Here is a 22,475-nt window from a genome sequence, read left to right as displayed (position 1 = left end):
AAAAAGTGAAACACCCTAATACTAAGAACTACCCATGCTGAGCACTTTGCGTCTGTGTTCACATTGTATATCCTCATAACAGCCTCATAAAGTAGTCCCGAAAGGTAAGTAAAAGCACACCGTTAGATTCAAATTCAGGTCTGTCCAATTCCAAGACTATAATTTTCCATCAATCCACATTATAATGTATACTGGAATTGAGTCATATTGAGAGGTAAAGGGCACTGGTGTTGTTAGTACAAGTTCAGAGAAAGGTAGCTCAGTGAGGGTAGGGAGAGTCGGGAGACTTTGTGGAAATTGTTGGATTTCAACAAGGCCTTGAAGAGTCTGTAGAAAATGGATCCCAAGAGGGGAAAGCAGGGTGCCTTCCTGATGAGAAGAACAAAATGAGTACATGTGAGGCAGAAATAAGTTTGAGATATTCATGGATGGACTAAATTTCTTTCCTTGAATATCTCTGCTTATAGGGAACTCATCTTCCCTTGAATGTACCTGTTCCATACTGCATCCCTCCTTCAGTACAAGATTCTTGCCACCAGCTGAACATGACATCTTTCCTCAGAGCTCTCAGTTCTGCCCTCCATAGGACAGTCCCCAGAAGAGTGAAAGTTTTTCTCCTGGCCCTGAGAGTCTGCTTTCCACAGGGTAAACCAACCCAATCCTTACCCACAGTCTTCAGACCACATGGTTCTGAGATCGTCTGTCACTGAAATTGTTGGAGTTGGGTGGTGGTTAAGAGAGTCTGTTGTGACATCAGAGAGATTGGGATTTGAAGTGCTACCTGCCATTCACTAGATATGGAAGTGAATTAATCTCTTTGAACCTCAGTTTCTTCCTCTGTAAAGTGGGGATATTGATAACTTCTTCAGAGATGGTGAAAATTATACAAAATAAGACAGTGCCCCCAATATAGTAAGTATTCAATTTATATGATCTGTTACTAGGGTACTGTATCTGTTAGCATTGGCTGTAAAAAAACAAAGAAACAAAAATCCTTAAATGTAATAGCTTAAGATTGAAAAAAAAGAAGTTTATTATTTCATGATTTTGTGTGCTGGCAACTTGGGCCAGGCTCAGCTTCAGAGTTCTGGTGCTCTTGGGTGGGCTCCCTCAGGTGTTTGTCATCTGCTGTTTTTTGTTGTTGTTTTGTTTTGTTTTTTTATTGAAGTATAGTTGATTTATAATGTTGTGTTAATTACTGCTGTACAGCAAAGTAATTCAGTTATAAATATATATATATATATATATATATATACATTATTTTTTTAAACATTTTTTTCCATTATCATAGGATGTTGAATATAGTTCTCTGTGCTATACAGTAGGACCTTGTTGTTTATTCATTGCCATCTGCTGTTAATTGAAGGTCTCACTCATGTGTCTGGTGGTTGGCTGGCTGCAGGCTGAGGTTCTGGCCAGATGTTCTTGTCATCCATCAGGCCAGCCTGGCCTAGTTCACATGATGAGGGCCTTAGGGTTCCCAGGAGCAGCAAAAGGACATGTCCTATTGTACAAGTGCTTTTTAAATGTCTCCACTTGTATCATGTTTGCTGCTGTCCCATTGGCCCAAGGAAGTCCAGAGTTGGTGTGGAAAAGGAATACCAAATGTCATGGATGAAGAAAGAATTATGGCTAATCGTATCATCTACTCCAGACTAAACTCCTTCTAAACAAGCATTTTAAAGGCAGTAGTGAAGGATAGATGACTCTGTCAGAGACTGAATTTGTGTTATCTCTTGGCACATTAGTGACTTTGTACTTTACTGTGTGTATATGTGTGTGTGGATGGCTGTGGATGTGTGGGTGTTTGTGTGCATAAGAGAGAGAGACAAAGATGAAGAGAAGAAGGAGATGGAAAACGTACAGGCAACTGAGATGTCCAACTTGGAAAAAGGATCACTGAATCAAGCATCCTTGGTAGCCTCATGCCCCACCTGGGCAAGAGGTATAGAGGAAGGCCTTCCAGCTCGGGCCTGCCCACCTCCACTACCCTCTATGTGCTGGTGATGTAATGCAGATCAAGGGTACCAGACTTATCCCAGAGAGTTAGATTTCTTTCACTTGTCTCTTCATGCTGTATATATATGTTGAGTACTATCTCCAGGATAAGTACTGGCTTGAATGCAGCTGACGTTGAAAGCTGGCACTGCTACTTTATCTCCCTGTGATCATAGACACTCCCAGAAGTTCATATGAGCTTCAGCTTTCTTATCAATTTAAGGAAGGCACTAGATTTAGTGATCTTAAAGATATCTTCCAGTTGTAATACTATATAGTTTTACAATGCTATACTATTTCTTTTTTCCCTTTTAATATTTACACATCTTTTGTCCTGACTCTTTAGCTCCCAGCTTGTTGCTTTGATGACATCCACCGATGGGTGGAATGGAATACTGACCAAAAAAAATTGGATCAATAGAGTCAATTTCTGTGGAAGGAGGTTTTTCATGGTCCCTTACATCCTGTCACATAAGAGCCTTGTACTTATCCTTGCCCAAGCAAGATACAGTGTTCTATGCACTGAGATTTCTGTGTCATGACCTGGTCTCCTGGGAGATTTGCTTGATAAAATGGAAAGTTGTTCCACCTTAAGGTAAGGATAAGCTTCCCTTTCTACTTATACCTGTTTTATAATGGAGACATTTGTTAGATTTGGAATAGGAAGAATGGCATTAGCTATGGGATACTGGGCATTTACTTACCCTCTCTGAATCTCAGTTTTCTCATCAGTTGAACAGTACCTACCTAAGTATTGATGTTATAAGGAGTAAATGACATAAGATTCTATAAATGCCAAGGTCAGGACCTATCTCTTTGTATGACTTCAAACAATATTTGTTTTCCTCTCCTCCCTTCACCTCTTTGCAGAGCTGATCAAATGGGATTAGGTTTGCTGGCTGCAGCGCTTGTAACTCTATAGTACAACACAGATAATGGATTGTGATTACTGGCACCAGTCCATCCTCCAGGAGCTGGGAAGTACCAGAAGGTTTTCAGTGCACAGAGGTACCCAGCTGTGTTAGAGGTAGCTCTGGGGATGGACCCAGGTCTTTGCCTCCAGTCTAGAGCTTTGTCCACTGCTACTTTCTGCTCACTTGTCCACTCACTGCCCTGAGGAGGTCAACATATAAGTGGGGCCATACATGTCACCTTAAGTTCTGGAGCCTTAAGTAATGCAATAGGGTATATACCCTCGATTTGAGCCCTATAGGGATGCATACATTTAGATAAAATATTGCAGTACAATCCACTTAGCATACCAGTGGAGTACCTAGCCTTGGCCCTTCTATAATCTTGTGCTGACCTTCCCCCTCTCTTATTTTTCACCTCTTGAAACAGAGAGCAAAGTTTCATTGGCAAAGGACTCTCAGTATTTCTGAAAGGCATTTGGTGAACACACAGTGTTGTTTATTTCCTTTGATGAGTTGATTTCCCTCCCTTGAAAAGTTTCCTTTTGAAATGCTGCACAGAAACACCGTTTCTCTTTGCCTTCTCAAGAGAGCCATAAAATGCGATTGGCTATTAGCTGAAATGCAACCTCTTGGCTCCACTGATCCAAAGGGATTTGGGATCCCCAGGGTGACCAGAGATAATTATACACAAGATATATTCAGAAATGTCCCTGAGTGCTCACTCAGGATCTGCATTGTTAAGACAGTGCATTGTCAAGACCCAGGCCATAGTTATGAGCTCATCAGAAATTCAAAGACTAAGTCCATCCAACATGTTACATGCAAGACTGTTAAGTGATTCACTTCTGGAGGTGAAGTCATTGGAGCTCATAAAAAGGGCAGCTTATGAATCTGTGGAAATCAAGCCTATGTGGTCTTCCAAATCAGTCTTTGGGGATATGAAGGATGAGAGATGGGAATGAGAATCTTGTAAGTGGTTTTAATCTGAAATATACAAGTTAACTTTAAGCAGGAGGACTTGAGAGGAAGGGATCTAATCACAGGTGTATGTCATTAAGTTGTTTTAAAAAGTGATTTTCTAAAAAGTGTACACTGGCATCTATAGGCACAAAGAATCAAAGGGCAAGTAATGAGATAGACTTGTCACGTGACACCTACGTCCAAAAGGAGTAACCTCACAAATGCAACCCCAGAGATGGAACTTGCAAGTGTTCGAGTTGTTTTAAGTGAGTATAGTTTGAGAGGCTAAGGAGGTACCCTCTTTATGGCATTACTTCAATGGGAAGATGTCTAATGAGTTACCACAGATGATGACAGATTGTATAAGCCTTCCCTTGAGCCCCACTGCAGCTGAGGGCAGTGGGGAAGTGTGTCCTTGTGCCCTCCTAGAGCCAGAGGGACAGCTAAGTCATGCAGCAAGAAGGATATTTCTCCAGCCACTGCATATGCTGAGCACTCAATGAGAAGAAAGGATAGAAGAGGGGAGGGGAAAGGAAGATGAGGGGAAGAAAAGGAAAGGAAGGAGTAAGAAAGAAAGAGAAAATGAGGAGAGGCAGAGGAGGAGGGAAAGGAAATGGGGCTGGCCATTAATAATCATTAAGTGATGAATTCTAGGCTACATGCCAGGTATTTGCACTTGCATTATCTCAATTTCCCTGACCACGGCACAATTAGTGTGAGTGGAATAATCTTATTCATGGCCACACAAGTGGAAGGGATTCTGCCTTTCTGCTTCAACAGCAGTTACAGCAAGGGGCATTGCAAATTCACTACCCAAGTTCTTATTGGATGAGTTGAATATCTTAATAAAGAGTTCTATTTGTTAGAAGGTGAGCATGGAGAATTAACAATTGAATGAAAATAGCAAGGTATCTTCTTGGAGAGTTAAGGAGGCCTAATTCTAGATGGTACAAAGCTGCCAGGTCTCCTCTACTCCTAAGGTAAAAGTGGTCCCAACTTCAACAGTTCATTCAATCCTAAGGTGGACAGTCAAGGAATGAGGTTAACAATTGCAAGGGTGTTAGCAATAGTTTTCAGCTCCAAGCCCTATCCAGAGTAGTTTCTCCAGCTTCTCCTCTCCCACGATCGAGCCTCAGCAGCACAGAAGTGGTGGCTGTTTCTCTCTCCACTGTTGTGAAATCATCTGTTCCATCATCTCTGATCTTCAATCACCTTCTTCTCATCACCTCTGAGAATCCCTCAAAATACGCACAGAGGCAAAGGAGGATTCAGCCCTGCCCTCCCTGAAAGATATTGTTTTCTCTGGCTCCTTAAGAGATTAGCCTTATGGTTTTAGCTTTTCAAACTTCCTGGTCTATACCCCATTCCATCTAGAATTTTGTTGTACCAGTTAAGATGCTTATGGCTGCAAGTCATAGAAGCACTCACTTTCCAATGACTTGAAAAATGGTTGTTTATTATCTCACACAGCAATAGGTCTAGACATATATTCCCCAGGCTAGGCTCTGGGGCACAGTGGTGTCATCAGAGACCCAGTCTCCATCCATTCCTCAGCCCTGTTCCCTCACCTAGTCCTTGTGCTTGCTCATTGCAGGATTCAGAATGGCTCTCCATGAGCCAAAAAAGAGGGACTTTTTCTTCTACATACCACTTTTTTCTAGGAATAAAATATTACTAAGTTCCCCAGCAGACAACTGTCCTGCTGGTCAGCCACAACCTAGCTTCAGGGAAGCTGGCCAAAACAGCCTGTGACTTTTTTGGCCTTTATCATGGTGACAGACTCTGCCATCATGGACAAAGAAGATGGGGAATGACTGTTGAATAGATTGCCAACAGCATCTACCACTCTGGTATCTCTCTTATTACAATTTTCATTCTCAGACTGGGTCTAGGGACACCGAGGAGGGCATCCAGTGTCATACTCAAAAGTGTCCATTCCTGATGACCGTCAGCCAGTGCCTCAAGATCAAGCCCAGGTGTCTCAACTCTCTTACCTCACAGTGATTTTTAGTTTCTTCCAGGGAATTAATGGAGAGACTGATGGTCACTTTTGCTTTTGGTCTTTGTACAAGAGTCATAGTCTAGGGACCCAGTCATCAGTCCTGATATGTTCCTTTATTTTGCCCCAGTGGGCCCACTGGGTACTCATACAAATAGATAAAACTCAGACAACCCAGGCAGGATTCCCAGTGGGAATGCAAGTTAGGGTCTTCTCAGGGAAGTTTATGAGACACTCAAAGTCTGATGTGGAATTAAATGGTCTCCTGACTGATGAGACTCCAAACATGACTTTATCAAGAATACCAGTAACATTTCAGCCACTCTGTTTGCATGGTGTTATACAGGCATGTCTTGTGTGATAAAAGTCAGTGTAATGGATATAAAATTTACTTCACAACAAGAGTGAAAATATTTCACTTGGCTTTTTGTTTTCTTGTAAAATTGCATCTAATCTACTTGGAGCTTTCTCTCTTACCAGGGAAGTTAACTGTCAATTACTATAAGGATTCTTGTACCATACCAACCTCTCTTGATTATGTGATGGCACTGGAGGCCTTATATTGGTCCAGACTCTCAGGAATGGTGCTCTGATCTTCAGGTCACATGATCTCCACTTCCCGGGTCACTGTCCATGTCCACATGGTTCCTCAAAGGCAGTCAGATCTGCTGTTTCATGCCATGCTTGGTCACTGGAGTCTTTTCTGAGGGTGGTGCTCGTGACTCAGTCTCCTTAGGAGCCCCCTCATAGCCACTCCCCTGTAGGATCCTGCCACCTCCTCAGATCCCTGCTGGTTGCAACCATGTCACCCTTCCAATCTCAGAAGACATTCTCTAAAACCTCTCTCTGCCCTGGATGTTCCAGTGACCTTTTCAAAAACTTCCTTTTGATTAATAATCTCTGAGATGTTTCTGCAGAACCTCCCTTCAGGAAGCCTTAGGAAACACACCCGTGGACTCTATTCTACTTCTAACAGTGAGCACAGGGGAAGGATATCAGAGTGGTTAGTTCTTTTCTCCCTAACTCATCCTGTTAGAAATAGGATACATTTCCTTATTGAAATGGAACAAAATTAGATTCTAGATTGTCCTGCTGATTAAGTATCTGCTTATAACAAATCCAGTCATGACTTGCTGGTAGGCACCTTGCCAGTGCATTTGGCCCATACCTCCCTTTCATTTGCCTGCCTCCATGCCATTGCACATAGTGGATTGTTCTCTTGAGAGACCGTTTCCTTCCATTCTGCCTGTCAAATCCCCACCCACCTACCTAGACCCAGTGTACAGTCCGCTTTCTTTATCAAGAACTCGTCTACCTCCCACCCATTTCCTGAAGTGGGACAATCCTCTCTTTTTGCTGTGTCCTCAGAACACTTTGATACACCTGTGTTGTAGTATATATCTTTTTCCACCTTTGGTTGTCCTCATATGTGTGGGCATTGTACCTGTCCTGTTGGACTGTAAACCATTTGAGAGCAGAGCCATGTCTTGTTCTCTTTGCTTCCATGGTGCCTAGAAAGAAACTAAATGGAATTAAATGCAAATGAGTTGTCTCCTGACCATGGATAGTGTATAATGGGACACAAAACATATATGCATGGTACATGATAGTAAGTAAATTAATAATAGAGACAATGAAAAGGAGATATCCTGGGGCAGTCCAGACTGGGAAACATGGCTGCTAAGGACAGTGAAGGTTCTAACACCTTCTGGTGGTGAGAAGGAGAACCATAGTGAGCTGAAGGCGTCGGGAAAGGTTTCTTAGATATCTTTAAAACCCTAACTGGATGTTGCATCATCATGAAAATTTGAATGACTAGAAAGAAAAGGAGAACATAGAGAAGTCATGGGCATGGGGAGGGAGAGAGAAATGACTTCAGCATCTGTAGGTTGGTTTGGACACATCAGGAATAACCCCTATTGGTGGCTTATGTTTTCATCAAACCTCACAGCTTATTATTTTATGTGATTCTGTCTAGTGATATTCATAGACTGAATTCCACTCTGTTGCCAATAGCATTGGAAAGAAGATTCACTGTGTACAAAGTCAAAACTGCTTCAGTGGTAATAGATACATCTGGTACCAAAAGTAATGAAAATAATGATGAAGAAGATACTGGTGATACTAATCATACTTATTAAGCACTCTCTATGTGCCCAGCATGTGCAAAATGTTTTACATACATTAACACTACTCCTCCCCAAACAATCAAGGTAGAAAATTTAAACCATCCCTATACTAATAGAGGCTGAGTTGCTTGCCCCTTATCACTCACTGGGTGTATGGTGGAGCTGGGACTCAAATCTAGGTGTATTTTATTCCAAAGCCCAATCATTTTTCATCCCCTAGAACCCTAAAGGCTGAGGACAAAAAAGCAAACACAACAACGAGAAGAACACAAATTTTATCTCATGATATGTGCTTAAACTCACACCTCTGATAGGGTACAAATGTAATCTGTATTAACCAGGTCAAGGTTCAGTGCAATGTAAAGGCATCTCGTTTGCTTAGTGCTTCATCCCATTTGAGAATACAGCTATGTGGGCTTATGCAATTATTTTCTTACTTAATGACTTAATTACTTTCTCACGATTTGATCTTAAAACTCAAACCATCTCCCTCACCAAGGCTGTTTATTTTGGAAACCTAAGAGCTCATTTTCAGGCTTTAACCCCCAGCTGCTACCCAGGGTCCTCAGTGATAGTTTCCTGAGTGAGGGGTATTTACCTCAAGGTGAGACAAACTGTTGAAACCCCGTGGCCTCCTTAGCACAGGGATTGAAAACCTCTTCACAATCACCACAAATTTATATTTGCTGTTGGAAAATTGCTTTGGGAAATGATGTGGATCAGAAAAGTAAATTTTCTGTCAAGATAAACTTTAGTAGTGAGCAAAGCAAAATTCGGAAAAGTGAAAAGATCCCTAGGTGTTCTATCTCATTTTTATTAACATTCTTTAATATTTACCACAGTCATACTCTGTGAGCCAAACTGTCAGTGGAAGCATTGAACTACAGAGAAGATTCAGGAATTTCTCTAGAGAGGATACCTTCAGTCTCATTTTACAAACAGAAGGTGTGGATAACAGATGTGCTTCAAAGAGCTCGTGGTTTTTAAAAGAATAAAGGTGAAAAATAAAATCCCTAAAACCCCACCACACAGATACAAAGAATCTACTGCTTCTGGACCGGCCCAGACTTTTCAGTGTGTTTCCAGAAATTGCTGTTTTGCAGTCTGCACAGACGGTGGAGTGCTTGGACTAGCAAGGGAGGGTAGGAAGCTTGGCAGGACACCAGCTCAGAGCACGATTCTTCTTTTCTTTTTCCCGAAGAGCTGAGCCTGGTAAAAAGTCAAAACACAAACAGACCCTTTCCCTCTTCCCCAATCTGCTTTCATCCCAGTTCTTTGGGGTTGGTAGCCCCGGGTAAACCAGTGGAACCCAGCAGGCTGCAGGCTGCTGAATCTGTTGCTGGATTTTGCTGCAGTTCAAGGCTGCTTGGCTGTGGTACCCAGGGATGCTGAGTCTCACTGGCCGACAGATACAGGACCACAGCCAGAGCCTGTGCATGAACACTCAGAACAGCAGCACATGCACTTTTGAGTTTGATGGTGGTGATATGATGCAATAAGTGATTATAATTGAACCAGGGTGGACTTCTGTTCCCCCTTCTTCCTGAAATCTCAATTTAAATTCTTAGGAGATCTAGCAGGTCTGGGGACAGGTGTGCACAGAGAAAGAGGACTGGAGACTGGATCTGTTAACAGAACTGGAAAGAATCGTTATATTGGGAGAAAAATAAAGGCAATCACCTGTGGCAAGTCTTGAAGCACCTGTGTGATGGGAGCTTTGTAACCTCCTTAACTAAGTATTCCAGCTGACTTTGCCTAATAGAGATGGTGTTCTCTTTCTTCCCACTTACTTTAGTTGCTAAACCCCAACTTTTCCCTCCATGGAGATAGTTTTTATATTACTAATATTTAATGTTCTCTTTAAATTAACCTCTTACAGCTACTTCTTAGAATCCATTTCTAGAAACCAATTGTTCCTAATGCCTTTCAATGCTCCTCTAGTCTATTTGTATAAATACAACGTGTAACTATACATTGGTGACACAGGGTGGGAACTACTATTACTTGAGAACTTAACTGTCAGCTAGCACTGTGGTTGACTCAGTATACGTGATCCCTGATAATCTTCCCAAGAACCTGCAAGGCAGCCATTAGTGTGTCCATTTTAGAGATGTGAAGGCCACAGTTCTTAAAGCTCAAATGATGACCTGCCCAAAGGCCATTAGACTCAAGTGGGTCAGACTCTGCTCCACATTGAGGGGCAAAGTCAAGTGAAAGGAGCGCTTCCCTTAAGAAGCAAACAGTCTAGTTGTTGCTTCCCTGTTACATATGCTCTCGAGAGAGAGAGGATTCATGAGGGACTTAATTCAGAGCAGTGACTAATAGCAGGAATTCCACTCCCTGTGGAGGAGAGTTTGAAGCATGTGGCCCTCTAAAGTCACACTGTGGGTGGCCACCCATATGTCACCACCCTCCTCCGTCCACTGCTGTAAGCCTTCGCATGATACTACGTAGCTCCTAAAGTTGTCACTTACATTCTCTCCTTTGATCCTTACCAGATCCTTGTGAGACAGGCTGAGCAGAGATTAGTTTCTGAATTTTATACACAAGGGAATTGAAGTCCACAGAGGAGGTGATATATCTAAGTCAGTAAGTGACAGAGCCAGGACCAGGGCTCAGTCTATTAATTCCATCCCAACAATTTTTTTCTAACACATCATGAAACTTCCAAGTAAAAACAGCTCTGGGAGATGCTGAGTGTAGGAGGGACTGATAAGACCAAATTCCCCAAATGAAACTTTGGCTGTTCAAATAACCTCTGAATTCCAGGTTTCAATATCGAAGAACCCAGACCTCCTTTGACCTTCTCAAAATCTCAATTGGTGACCTGCCATGATGCTTTAATTTTTTGTGATTTTGTCTCTTCCCCATGTTAATCACTATCTATCTCAGCATTTCTTAAACTTCTTTTTTCATTATCTCCCCCCAAGAGACTTTTTGGACCTTTTTTTCCCAATTGTCCCCTCACTTTGAAATTTTAATACCACAGATATATTGTGTATCTGTTTATATACTGTCTACCATATGTATATGTGTACTTTATACATAAAACTAGTAAGATATTTTTCATCCCCTTAAGAGCCAATTTTTACTCCTTGGGTTCAGTATTACCCCTGTTGAGAATGCATACTGTAGCTCAAAACTATGAATTCGTTAAAAAAATTTTTTTTAAAGAAGGAGGAGGAAAGAAGAAAGAAAGGAATGAAGGGAGGGAAGAGAGAAAGCAAACAACAAACAATAAAACAAGTTAACAAAGACACAAAACACTAAACTGAAAGTGGTCCTCAATTTCCCAATAGTTACAGCTTTTCGTGGTAGTATAGAGACATGTGTTGGGGTTTCATTGTGGCCAAAGTCTTTCCAATATGCCCGTCCAAAGCCGGTGCGGAGCATTCTTTAGTCATTCTGTGAGTAAATCACAAGGAACAGGCTGGGGCTTGGAACAGACTTACCTTTCAGGAACTAATTCCCTAGGAGCAAAATAGAGCATTTCCTCTGACCAAACATAATCTCTGTTTGTGGTGTTGGGTAGGTCTCTAAGGAGGAGTGGAAGCTTCCCTTGGGGCACGTCTAATGAATTCATAACTTTACCTATTGATAAGCAACAGCAGTGGAGAATATATTGGAAATCACCCTTGCTTTCCTCCACACCCTGTCTACCAGATCAGAGAACTAGAAAAACTGCCCAAAATTACTACTACAGATGAGAAAGGAAAAGCCAGGCAGGTGGCACTGACTTGCCCAAAGGCCAGCAGCCAAGTGACAAAGCTGGAATTTGAACTCTGCCTCATAACACATGAGCTCCTCTCCCAGAAGATCGTCCACCTCAGACGTGTTCTCCTTTTGTTACACTTGCTTGAGCAGCATCAAACTGCGGCTGTTAGTACACAGAGAAAAAAAATCTGTAAATAAACACCAGCAAGTCTGTTACAGCTGAAGATGTATACTTAGTGTCTCGGGGGCCAGTATGATTTAATATTGCCGATATTAAATAAAAGTTTGGGAGCCGGGTAACAATCGCAAGCTGTGTAGTCTCTTTCCACTTTCAGGAATTGACTACAGAGAGCAAACAGCTCCAATGTGAAAGTGAGTTTTGCTGTATTGCCAAAGACCCACACAAATGATGCTTCCTTGAGCTGGCCTCCAGGCTTTGGTATGTGTGAAGGTAGAAGGCGGGGCCACAGCTGCATGGGTACATAGATGTCAGACACACACATGCGTATTCCAGTGATGGGCTACATTCACCAGGACTGTCTGATCTCAGTGGCAAAGCCAAGTCAATTAAGAACCAGAAAAAAGTCAAACGTGGGTATCAAGGCTAAGGCCTGAGCCACTTGCAAAGCTATAAAGGAAGAAACGTGTCTCTCTACCCTCAGACTTCACACTCTGCCTCCTTAACTTCTCCTTCCAGACCCAGTGCTTTCAGGATCTCAGATTTTTGGATAGTACCCTATCACAGAAGAAAATGGGGGTAGCATGGCTTTGCAGCCCTGTTGGACTCAGCACCCCCGCTGGCTGTGTGACCTTGTTTTATTTATCTTTCATTATCTTTTATTAAAGCAAACCAAAATCCCACTTATCTAGCACCTACCATGTACCAGCCACCCACTTTACAAAGAATATCTCATTTAATTCTCAATAGTAACTTATTTAATTCTATTCATAACCCTATCTCCATTTTATAGATGAAGGAATTGAGTATCAGAAAGGTTAAGTAACTTGCCAAAGTCACTCAGCCAGAAGTGAACCCAAGCACTGTGTCTCCAGAATCAATGTTTGACCCCCCCTCACCACTAAGGTAAGTGACCTTGGGCAAGTCGTTGAACCTCTCTAAACCTTAGTTTACCTATCTGTAAAATGAGAATATTAATACTCCTCTGGACAAGGAGGGATAAAGGTTTGTTTCAGGGTTTAAATGAGAAAATGTTAAGGATTTAGCAGGTTGCCAGGCACTTTGTAAATACACTGTGTGATAAACATGCTCATTGCAGGGCGGGGGTGGTGGTGTTTGCCTTTCGTAAATGGATCAGGTTGAAGTGGAGGCCTCTCCTCCCCACACCCGTGATGAGTCTGGTGGACCTAGACTCTTACTGAAGTCTTCTTGCTAATGCCTCACCTTCAAGTTAAATTGGTCTATTGTTCACTCAACAAACATTTACTTAATCCCTGAACAAGAAATGTTGTGTCACTTTGATTGAATGAGTTGACCAATTCAATGAGAACTAAAAAACCTGAGTGATGTGTTATCTTTAGTTGCAGTTCAGTGATAACACAATTCCTCCTCTTCTTCCTTACAGTATGTTTGTTCTTTTCTCTTTGCACCTTTATGATTTTTGAAATAGTGTGCAAAAAAGGATAAATAAGAGAAAATGAGATAAAAATGACCTGGACAGAAAGCAAAAGAGTGAGGCTGAATTCCAAGAAGGACCATTATTTTTAGAATAAAACCCATGCACGCACACACAGACACAGTTGCAGGGAAATATAGATTTCACAGCAAATGCAATCACTGTGAAGCAGACAGTGAGACAAAATCACAGAATGTGTGGTTGTCCTACAGCTGAGGGACAAATGACAGGATTGCCTTGGCCAGCCAAAGACAGATTGTTGCATTATTCCATTAATTGTGTGTAGCTTGGCTTTTCCAGACCTTTCTGTGGCAGACTAATCCAGCTCTCACTTGCCACTGACTGAGCCATCTCACTTTTATCCAAGTCTGCCTAGAATATCTCTGAGATAGAGGTCTCTGCCACACATAGTTTGCAATATTGAGAACTCTTAATTGAAGATAAACACACTGATGGTGAACATCTAGTAATACATGATTTCTAAAGAGGATATTGGTTTAAGGACATAAAATATGCTGGAAGATTCAATCTTGATCCTGGCTTTATTTTAAGTCCCATAAACTGTTGGCAGATCTGGGCTTACATATGAGCAATTGCCTGTGTTGTTTCATTTGAGAGGAACAAGGAAGGATCTCCTGTCCAAATATACATCACCCAGGTGTCTCAGTACCTGCAATTCTAGCATTAGAACAATTTCCTTAGGTTATTCCCCCAAAAGATCTTTTTTAAACTGCAAGAATTTCTGGGCAAAATAGGTATCAAGATCCATCCATCCATTTTCTACTAGCATTTAGTTTTCACATTCTTTAAAGAGTTGCTGGTAAAGCAGTTGATGGCAGTAGGCTGAATGGAAAGGGAACATTTTGATGTTCGCTATTTGGAAAGCATTGGCATCTATTTGGAAGTCTCTGAGGCATCGTGGAGGCTCCTGTGGAAATGAGAAGAGTGTCAGGCTTGGCAGGGGGCTTGAGGGGGGCACCAAAGGGGCAGTAGTGAGACTGTGATGCCAAATTTTGTCATTGCCAGACTCTGGCTGGTGAGGGAGAAGGTTTAGGAGCATGAGTGCAATGTGTTCTCCAGGACTCCTGCTGGAAGACTTACTGAGGTTTGTATTTTGAGCAAGGCCAGCCATGCTTCATCACAACCAATCAGAGAAGGAAAGGGAAATGACGGAGGAGGACACAGAATTTAGAAGACGCAGTTCCAGGTGTTAGACCTTGACCTTCGGCAAGCTACTTAACCTCTTCTGATCTGAGTCTTCTTGTCTAAAAGATGGGACAAGTTTGTGTCTGCCTTTTGTGATTGTTGGGAGAATTAAAGTAAGTAAAGTAATTGTAAAGAATACTTAGTAAACTGTAGAGCACTCAGAAACAAATGACAAGCCCATGTATGCTTGTACATCTTTCTCACAAAATCAGCCCCACCAGGAAGAGTCAGTGAGGCTGGGGCCTCCTCACTTAACACTGACCCCCATCCAGCTCAGCCACCAGCCCACCATGCTTTCTTAAAGAGCTGCAGTCTGACTTGTGGATCTTACAGATCGCTGAGCTACAAATGTGGCGATACTTGTGACCCTCTAGCTCAGTGTTTCCCAACTTTGACTGAACTTTACAATCACCTGGGAAGTTTTAAAACATATCCTCACCAAAGCCACACTCCAGATCAATTAAATCCACATCTCTGCGGGAGGGACCCAGGCATCAATATTTGTTAAAGCTCCCAAGTGGTTTCAATGTGCAGCCAGGGTTGAGAAGCATTTTCCTAGCTGAGCAAAAGAAAGAAGGATACAGCTAGAAAATTATTTTTTTTTCTCATAAAGCGGGGAGAATAATGGCTTCCCAACATGACATTGATAAGAAGCCAATAACCAACCTGGTAGATCAGAGTAAGGAAAGAAACGGTTAAAAAAGGGTTGTGGATGGGTTATTTGTATGGAAATATGTTAATATAAATGTTTCAAAAAAAAAAAAAAAGGGTTGTGGAGTAGAGTTGGTGTATCGCAGCTACTTCCGATGATTATTTGATCAATATAGAGCACAAATCTTGAAACTCTCTCCCCTCTTGCTCTCTGTCTTTTTTTCCTCTCTCTTCCCCTTTGCTCCCACCTTCCAACATTGGCTTTTACTTTTCCCATCTCTCCCTTTCTCCATCCCTCCCCCTTGCTCTCATTTTACTAAAGGGCTCTGAACCCCTAGTTTTCATTGTAGCCACTTACTCAGATCTAGTAAGTTATTTCAGGAGTCCTGTGCAAATGTTTGCCTGTACTTCTTCCCTGCCCACCCCCCACCACAGTGGCTTCTTCAGCCTTTTTACTGATCTTGCTTCATGACAGATCCCTGTGTCTCCCCATCTAACGTGTGGGTGAGTGTGAGTGCATGTGTCCTCTCTAGGGTTTCCTTTCATCTTCCTGCACATTCTAAAAACCCCATTTTCCACCCACGCTTGGCTGTGCTTTCTCATCTGTTTTCCTGCATACCCACATCCCTCTCTGAAGCCCTGGTCTCTTTGTGATTTTTTACCTACCTTTACATGTTCACATGCAGTCAAGCCTGATGAATCAGAATATCTGGGGAATGGGAATTCAGGGGAATTTTAATTTTCTGGTTAAGTGGCACTAGCTTGAAACCACTTTTGTTTTATTGTCGGGGAAAATGATGAAATAGAAACCCAGAACCCAAAGGGTCCTTAGGGAATACCTGGATGAACCCTCCCAAAGGCAAAGAGAGAGAAGCTGTCTGCAGTTAAGATGATTACCAGTTGGACCCAAGGCCTGTGAGTACCAGCACCAGGTCTAAAGACCATCTCTCCTGACTTCAAGACCGGGGTTCTTTCAGAGCACTCTCTCGACATAGCCTGCAGAATTGTTGATTAACCAGGACCAATCAAAAGTAAGTTGCATTTTTGAAGTGAACTCTCTAGTTCTCTCCTAATGTCATAGGCCCATAAACTTCACTCATCAATGTGGTCTGCCTGGCCCCAAATGCCCTTCATTTTGCAATTCCCGCATCTCTAGACCATCCTGCTTCTAAGGTCTGAAATCATGGCCCTGATTAATATGTCCACCACTCACTAGACTAAGCAGATTGATTCTTATTTTTATTTTTTGGCTGCACCACATGGTATATGGGATCTTAGTTCCCCAACCAGGGATCACCTGCGCCCCCTGCATTGGAAGTGTGGAGTCTTAACCACTGGACCTCCAGGGAAGTCCCAGCACATTGATTTTTAAAATGAAAGCCCATTCCCACCTTGGAGACATTCCAGGCTTGGTTGGAGAAGGGGAAAAGCCCAGACATCAGAACACCTACTGAAAGGAATATCAAGTTTCTCATTTTCCTTCTTGTTAATTAAATATCCACTGTTAACTCGATTTTTTTTTTTTTTCTGTTTCCTAAATGAGGTATTGCCAGAGAAAAAGTCGGTCAATGGAGGGCTCTGACAGGTTTTGTCCCAGTTAGTTTAAGTTTTGCCATATGTTCTTTGAGAAGCGTGTGCTAGCTACAGGTCCTCGCGCTGATTAGCAGCCAACCTGAGGGGTTTTCATTTAGACTTCCAATTCTCTTGCTAGAGAGGAAGATTAGAAGGCAACAGAGCTGGGTGAATGACTCCAAGCAAAGCTGGAACACAGCTTGTTGGTGTCAATGGCCTCATTACTCTATACCAGGGAGCAGAGTTTCTGAAACTCGGCACCCTTGGCATTTTAGGGTAAATGATTCCTTGTTGAGGGGGCCTTCCTGTACATTGTAGGTTGTTCAGCAGGATCCATGACCTCTACTCACTGGATGCTGGTAGCATCCCACCCCCAAGCATGAAAACCACAAATGTTTCTGGACATTACATTGATTGGGTGGCAGATTTGCCCCTGGTTGAGACCCACCACCATAGAGACATAGCCCATTTAATGACCAAGAGGTGTCATTAAATAAATCCTCAACAGTAATATATGAATACCTGGAAGACCTTAGTCTCTTTGAGTCCAAAATCCTCTGGTTAGTGGTTGGGCTGGATGATTAACTGAACTTTGTGCTCCTGGAAGCCTGTGAGACGTCTCCTCTGTTGGCAGAGTCCTGCATTACCCGATTACAAGAGGCCAGAGCAAACAAAGTCATGATGAAAATTCCTGGATTCAAGCATTGCACCCATGTCATCCACCAAGAATATGGTGAGCATGTACCCTTAGCGCAGGCTAGTCCTAGGGTCTTTGCTGGTTAGAGGAGTGGAGGAGGCAACCATTCAAGGAAATTAGAAACAGGGTATAGTTAAAAGGACACCAGACTGAATGCCCTGTGCTTCCAATTACTAGCTGTACAAAAACACTCAACCTCTCTAAGCCTCAGGTTCCTCATGTAAAGATAAGGTCTAGATAAAGGTTCTCATACCAAGTAACCACTCAATAAATGTATTTCCTCCATCTCATTTACAACTCTGACTAAACCTTAAGGAAGTAATAGCCAGGCTTTTGCTTTGAGCTAAAAATTGTAAACTGTGTCCAGCTGAGGAAGGCCAGGAGCTGGGGCCCAGTCACAGGAGTACGAATTTTGCCTGCAGGATCCCTGGAAAAAAATCAGAGTAGAGCGATTTTTAATGGAGAAATGTTTTGTAACCCTGAGGTGGAACTCATGAATTAGGTGCATGCTCTCTAAAGAATGCTTTGCTGGCTCTTACCACTAGGTAGCAGGCATACACCCTTCTATGGCATGAGGAGCTCAGAAGATCCCCAGCCTGCAGAGCCTCTACCACTCATTAACTAATGCCTGAAAATACCATCAGCCACCTCAGTCCTTTACACCTTGTGATTGATTTTATCAGATCCTTTTGTGAGTAAAAGTTTGACCATGGAAGAAGAAAGCAGGAGGATAATTAATGCTGGAGGGTTCAGTTATATAATATGATCATGTGTATGTCGTTATACATGTGGTTTTATATATATATATATATATATATATATATATATATATATACACATACATATATGACAATGTAGTATGTGTGTGTGACTATTATGTGTCATGTTATGTCATTTACGTATATGTATGTATGTGTATATCCCTAAAATTCTCCCAAAATATATATTTCAGGAGCCTGTCTAATAGTCATATTCCAATTAACTCCTTGCTATTTGACATTCCATCCATGGCAAACCCAAATCAACCAACATAACCACCTGTCTAGAGGAGATAATTGATGCTTATTTTGACTACCCTGAAGCATTATAATACCCATTGTCCAAAGCATATAAATTCTGGCCTCTTGATAATGGTCTCTGTGAGAAGGGTATCTGATGCCTTTCATTATCCCAGGATGTGTGATCCACCAGTGCTCCCTTCTACATGGCTGCACCAGACAGAATAGGTGCCGAACTTGCTGACAAGACGATTAATATAACCCAGCAACACAGAAGGCCCCTAAGCCCTCCAGTGATCTGTGTGCAGTTGCTCAGGAAACTTGAGAGAAATAACAGGTAGTGTTTGCCCCTCTAATGACTTACACATACTCATAAACGTGTTGTTGATGCTAAGTCATACCGAACGTCTCCTTCCTGAAGGCAGGGGAAAAAAGGTAAGGCACTCTTAGACTTTGAAGAGCTTGAGAGGGTATTAAAAATGAATTTTAAAAGTTTCCTTTTACTGGAATAACCTTTTCTTTATGATGGCAACTTTGCAGTCTTGAGAGCCTGGGCTGGGTGGTGGTCTCAACTATCAGGGCTGGAGTCTGAGCCCCAGGGGCTGCTTTTCCTCAGAGTGAAGGCCAAAGGATGGGTTTCATTCAACCTGCTCACTCTGGTACCACCTAAAAAAAAAACTATCGGGGCTAAGACTGGTCTGAGAGTGTCATTTGTCATTTGAAAGGACTTTTTTTTCTATATAAATATTTGAAAAACCTCTATACTAGGGCTGAACTTTAATCAGCTGGGAAGGTACTGCACATGGAGTGTTAATCCATCACAATGCCCAGGAAGAGACAATGCCCAGGTCTTAAATTCTTTCCAGACAGCACAGGACAAGGAGATCAGCACCCTCTGTGGGAAGAACAACAATAAAAAAGGTGCTACACCTTTAAAAATCAGATTGTCTTTTAAATGCTCAGTAGTTTCCTTAGAGGGGGTCAGAGCCAGTTTCTTGAAGCTTAAAGATCAATTAATTTAAGAAAGAAAAGATTTCAAGTGTCATAAAACCTTAGTTAAATCTACCAATTTCCCTCATTCTTGCCTTCCCCCACCCCCTGCCATTCTCCAAAGCAAAAGGCACAGGAGCATGAAATGATGTGAGATAAATTTCTGTTTGTGTAGGAAACATATTTCCTTGCCTATAAAGGCACACAACACAGAGACAATAACATACACACACACACACACACACACAAACAAATTAAGAACACAGTTTTCATGACCATCATTTGTTCTCCAGGTCTCAGGTTACAGAGTCCTGTTTACAATAGTATTTCATTAGATTTACGTGGACTTCAGATCTTCTACATATGTGGTGTTTAGTCATATGGTGGGTAGGGGTGGCAGCAGCATATAACAAAGCATGATTACTCTCTAGCTTTTTCTCATGGCCACATTTACAAAAGAAGAATGAAGGGGGAAAAAGTCTTAGAGATAGGAGAGAAATTCTCCAGTTTCCAATATCCATATTTCTAGGGGGTAGGGTGGATCTGTGCTTCTGATGTTTGCCAATAAGGCTTTGCTTCTGGAAGCTTTCCCTATAAGCACACCAACACCACCCTTAATGCACCAAGCCAAAGCAGCTTTTGGCACTGGATTTCAGGAACCTTCCTAGGAGCATATTAAATCCATGGAATCCAAGGATTGAATTGAATCCTTCAGTTGCACAACTGGGGGATTTTTTTTTTTTCCAGAAAAGGTCTGTTGTCTCCTAGAGGAGGTCTCTTTAGTGAGGTTTCATTATAGATGTTCCTGCAACCTCTTCCCTACAAGTGAGATGCTGTTTACAATGGCATTCCCAAATGATCATTCTTAGACTAAATCCAAAACCCCCTCCTCAAAGTTATCAAAGCGTCTCTCTTCTAGAACATTACTAGTTTAAATGGGTGTTGCGTGCATTGGTATGTGTCATAAAGTCATGTTTTAATTATAAACAAAATAAGATGACGTTTCCTGGTCAGAGAAAATGAGATTATGGTGTGTGTGTGTGTGTGTGTGCACGTGCGTGCGCATGCCCACACGCGTGTGCGTGCGTAAGAAGCTCTCTACCAAGGCTTAACATCTTAGAGACATTTGCAAAATATTTCTCTTGAAAGAACCTCTCAGAAGCAGTATTTTTAGGCATATTGGGTTCTCCATTGGTAAAAGAGAAATCTACTACCAACCCTCAGATTAAGTAAACCTCCTGGTGATGCCATTCTGCATTTCAAACAGCTGATTGTGCATTTTTAGGTAGGTGGCCGGAGGCATTTGCATTTTGGGAGAGGGTGGTGTATGTTTTCTCCCCCCATCCCTCTTCCTGCAATTCAGACTTCTCTCTCTCTCCAAAAAGAAAAGGAAAAAAGAACGATGCCAGTCTGTAAGATCATTCAGAGGGGTAAGCACCTGAGTTTGAGAAAAACTTCTGGACATGGACAACATTAGCTCACCAGCTGTCACTCATGACAGTTTATTTCAATTACACATTTGCTTAAATTGCTAGCTAGTGAAAGGCCCCTCCCGTCCGTCACACATACTTCTCCCCTGTCCCTTCCCCACACCACCACCTGCTACCACACTTGAATTTAGTTCAATAAACAACCCACATCTCTGTGGACCTGGAAACCTATGAAGGTTGGGAAGGGGAAATCACTGACCCCAACACAGAAAAAAACTAAGACAACACAGGAAAGCAGGCATTACATAACAGGGCAATCTGAGGAGAGGCAGCTTTTCTGTCCTGGGTTAACAAATTATTCCTATTTCAGTAATATTGGAACATAGGATCAAAAGCTCATCTTCTCCATCCCACCCCACCCCCATCACTCCTGTATCCCGTCTGCCCCTAAAGTCTCCTGCTACAAGCAGCACCCAGGGTAGGATTTTCCCACTGTTCCCCACAGCAACTAGGAGTGTGCTGTCACTGCTGAGAGCCTCAGCTTGCTGCAGTCTTACCAATATGCTCCAGAAAGCACAGCTTTCATCACCGAACATTTGGATTCCGCCTTATTTCCCTGAGTCAGACCACAGGAGCTGAGGGTCTTTCACTCGAGAGAGTATGGAAAGGGGAACAAATGCTACTAAGTCTGGTGAATCCAAGGCGTAGGAGAATAGTGAACCAGTGGCATTTGGGGGTGAGATTTTGAATCGATTTGAAAGACGCTTGTATTAAGTGCAAAAATGTTTCCTGTTCATAGGAAAAACTGTCTGGCACTGCCTTTTAAAAAGCATTTGCAATGATCTCTGCCTTAAAGGCTGAGCAAGGATGCTCAGTCCTCAGTCCGCCTTTCAATTGCTTTAAAGTGGCTACATTGCACTGCACCTCCCCACCCCCAAATATAATATAAAGGGTCTTGCTTTTTTCAGTCCTTAATCATGTGGGGTACCTCCACCTGATAAGCTCTGTTTGTCCTTCTTAATGTTTCAAAATGAGCCTGGCTACTTTGCTCCTGAATTTCTGGATTTTCCCTCTGGCCACTAGATCACCCCTACACACACACACACACACACACACACACACACACACACACACACACACACACACACGGGGGGCAGGGGGAAGGAAATTCTAACTGTTGCTTCTCTCTTAACCAGGTAACAATTCATGTAGGTTACACCAGTCTGTAAAAACTGTAAATGCTATTTTATTTTAAACATTTTAAGTTTACCAAAAAAAAAAATCAATGATTGATTGATTGGTACCTTTTTACACTCTCAGATTCCTGAATATGGACAGATCTTCAAAGGGAGGAAGGAGTTCTCATATGAAATTTAAGATAGACTGTCCTGAAGGTTGTGGGGTGGGGTTTTGTTGTGTTTTATCTCGTTTTTGTTTTTAAGACACAATAAAGCTAAAATGTCAAGTCTCTGGGAGAGATCCCCTTACAGTTTCAGTCAAGGAGCATATCAGAGCACAGACAGGAGACCCCAGCCTGGTGCTCGCCGGCCCGCCCCGGCTGTCCAGGCATATTTGGTAGCGCA

General features: G+C 42.3%; 1 protein-coding gene across 3 annotated transcripts in view; it reads left to right on the top strand.

Annotated features, from left to right (window-relative positions):
- The window catches only part of CTNNA2 (catenin alpha 2), a 1,194,816-nt gene that overhangs the window by 821,691 nt on the left and 350,650 nt on the right, over positions 1 to 22,475 (top strand). The gene's annotated exons all lie outside the window — the stretch shown is intronic.

The sequence above is a fragment of the Balaenoptera ricei genome, chromosome 13 (genome assembly GCF_028023285.1).
Source record: "Balaenoptera ricei isolate mBalRic1 chromosome 13, mBalRic1.hap2, whole genome shotgun sequence".
NCBI classification, from domain to species: Eukaryota; Metazoa; Chordata; class Mammalia; order Artiodactyla; family Balaenopteridae; genus Balaenoptera; species Balaenoptera ricei.
The sequence above is the reverse complement of the archived record's forward strand: the minus strand, read 5'-3'. Positions and strand labels throughout refer to the sequence as shown.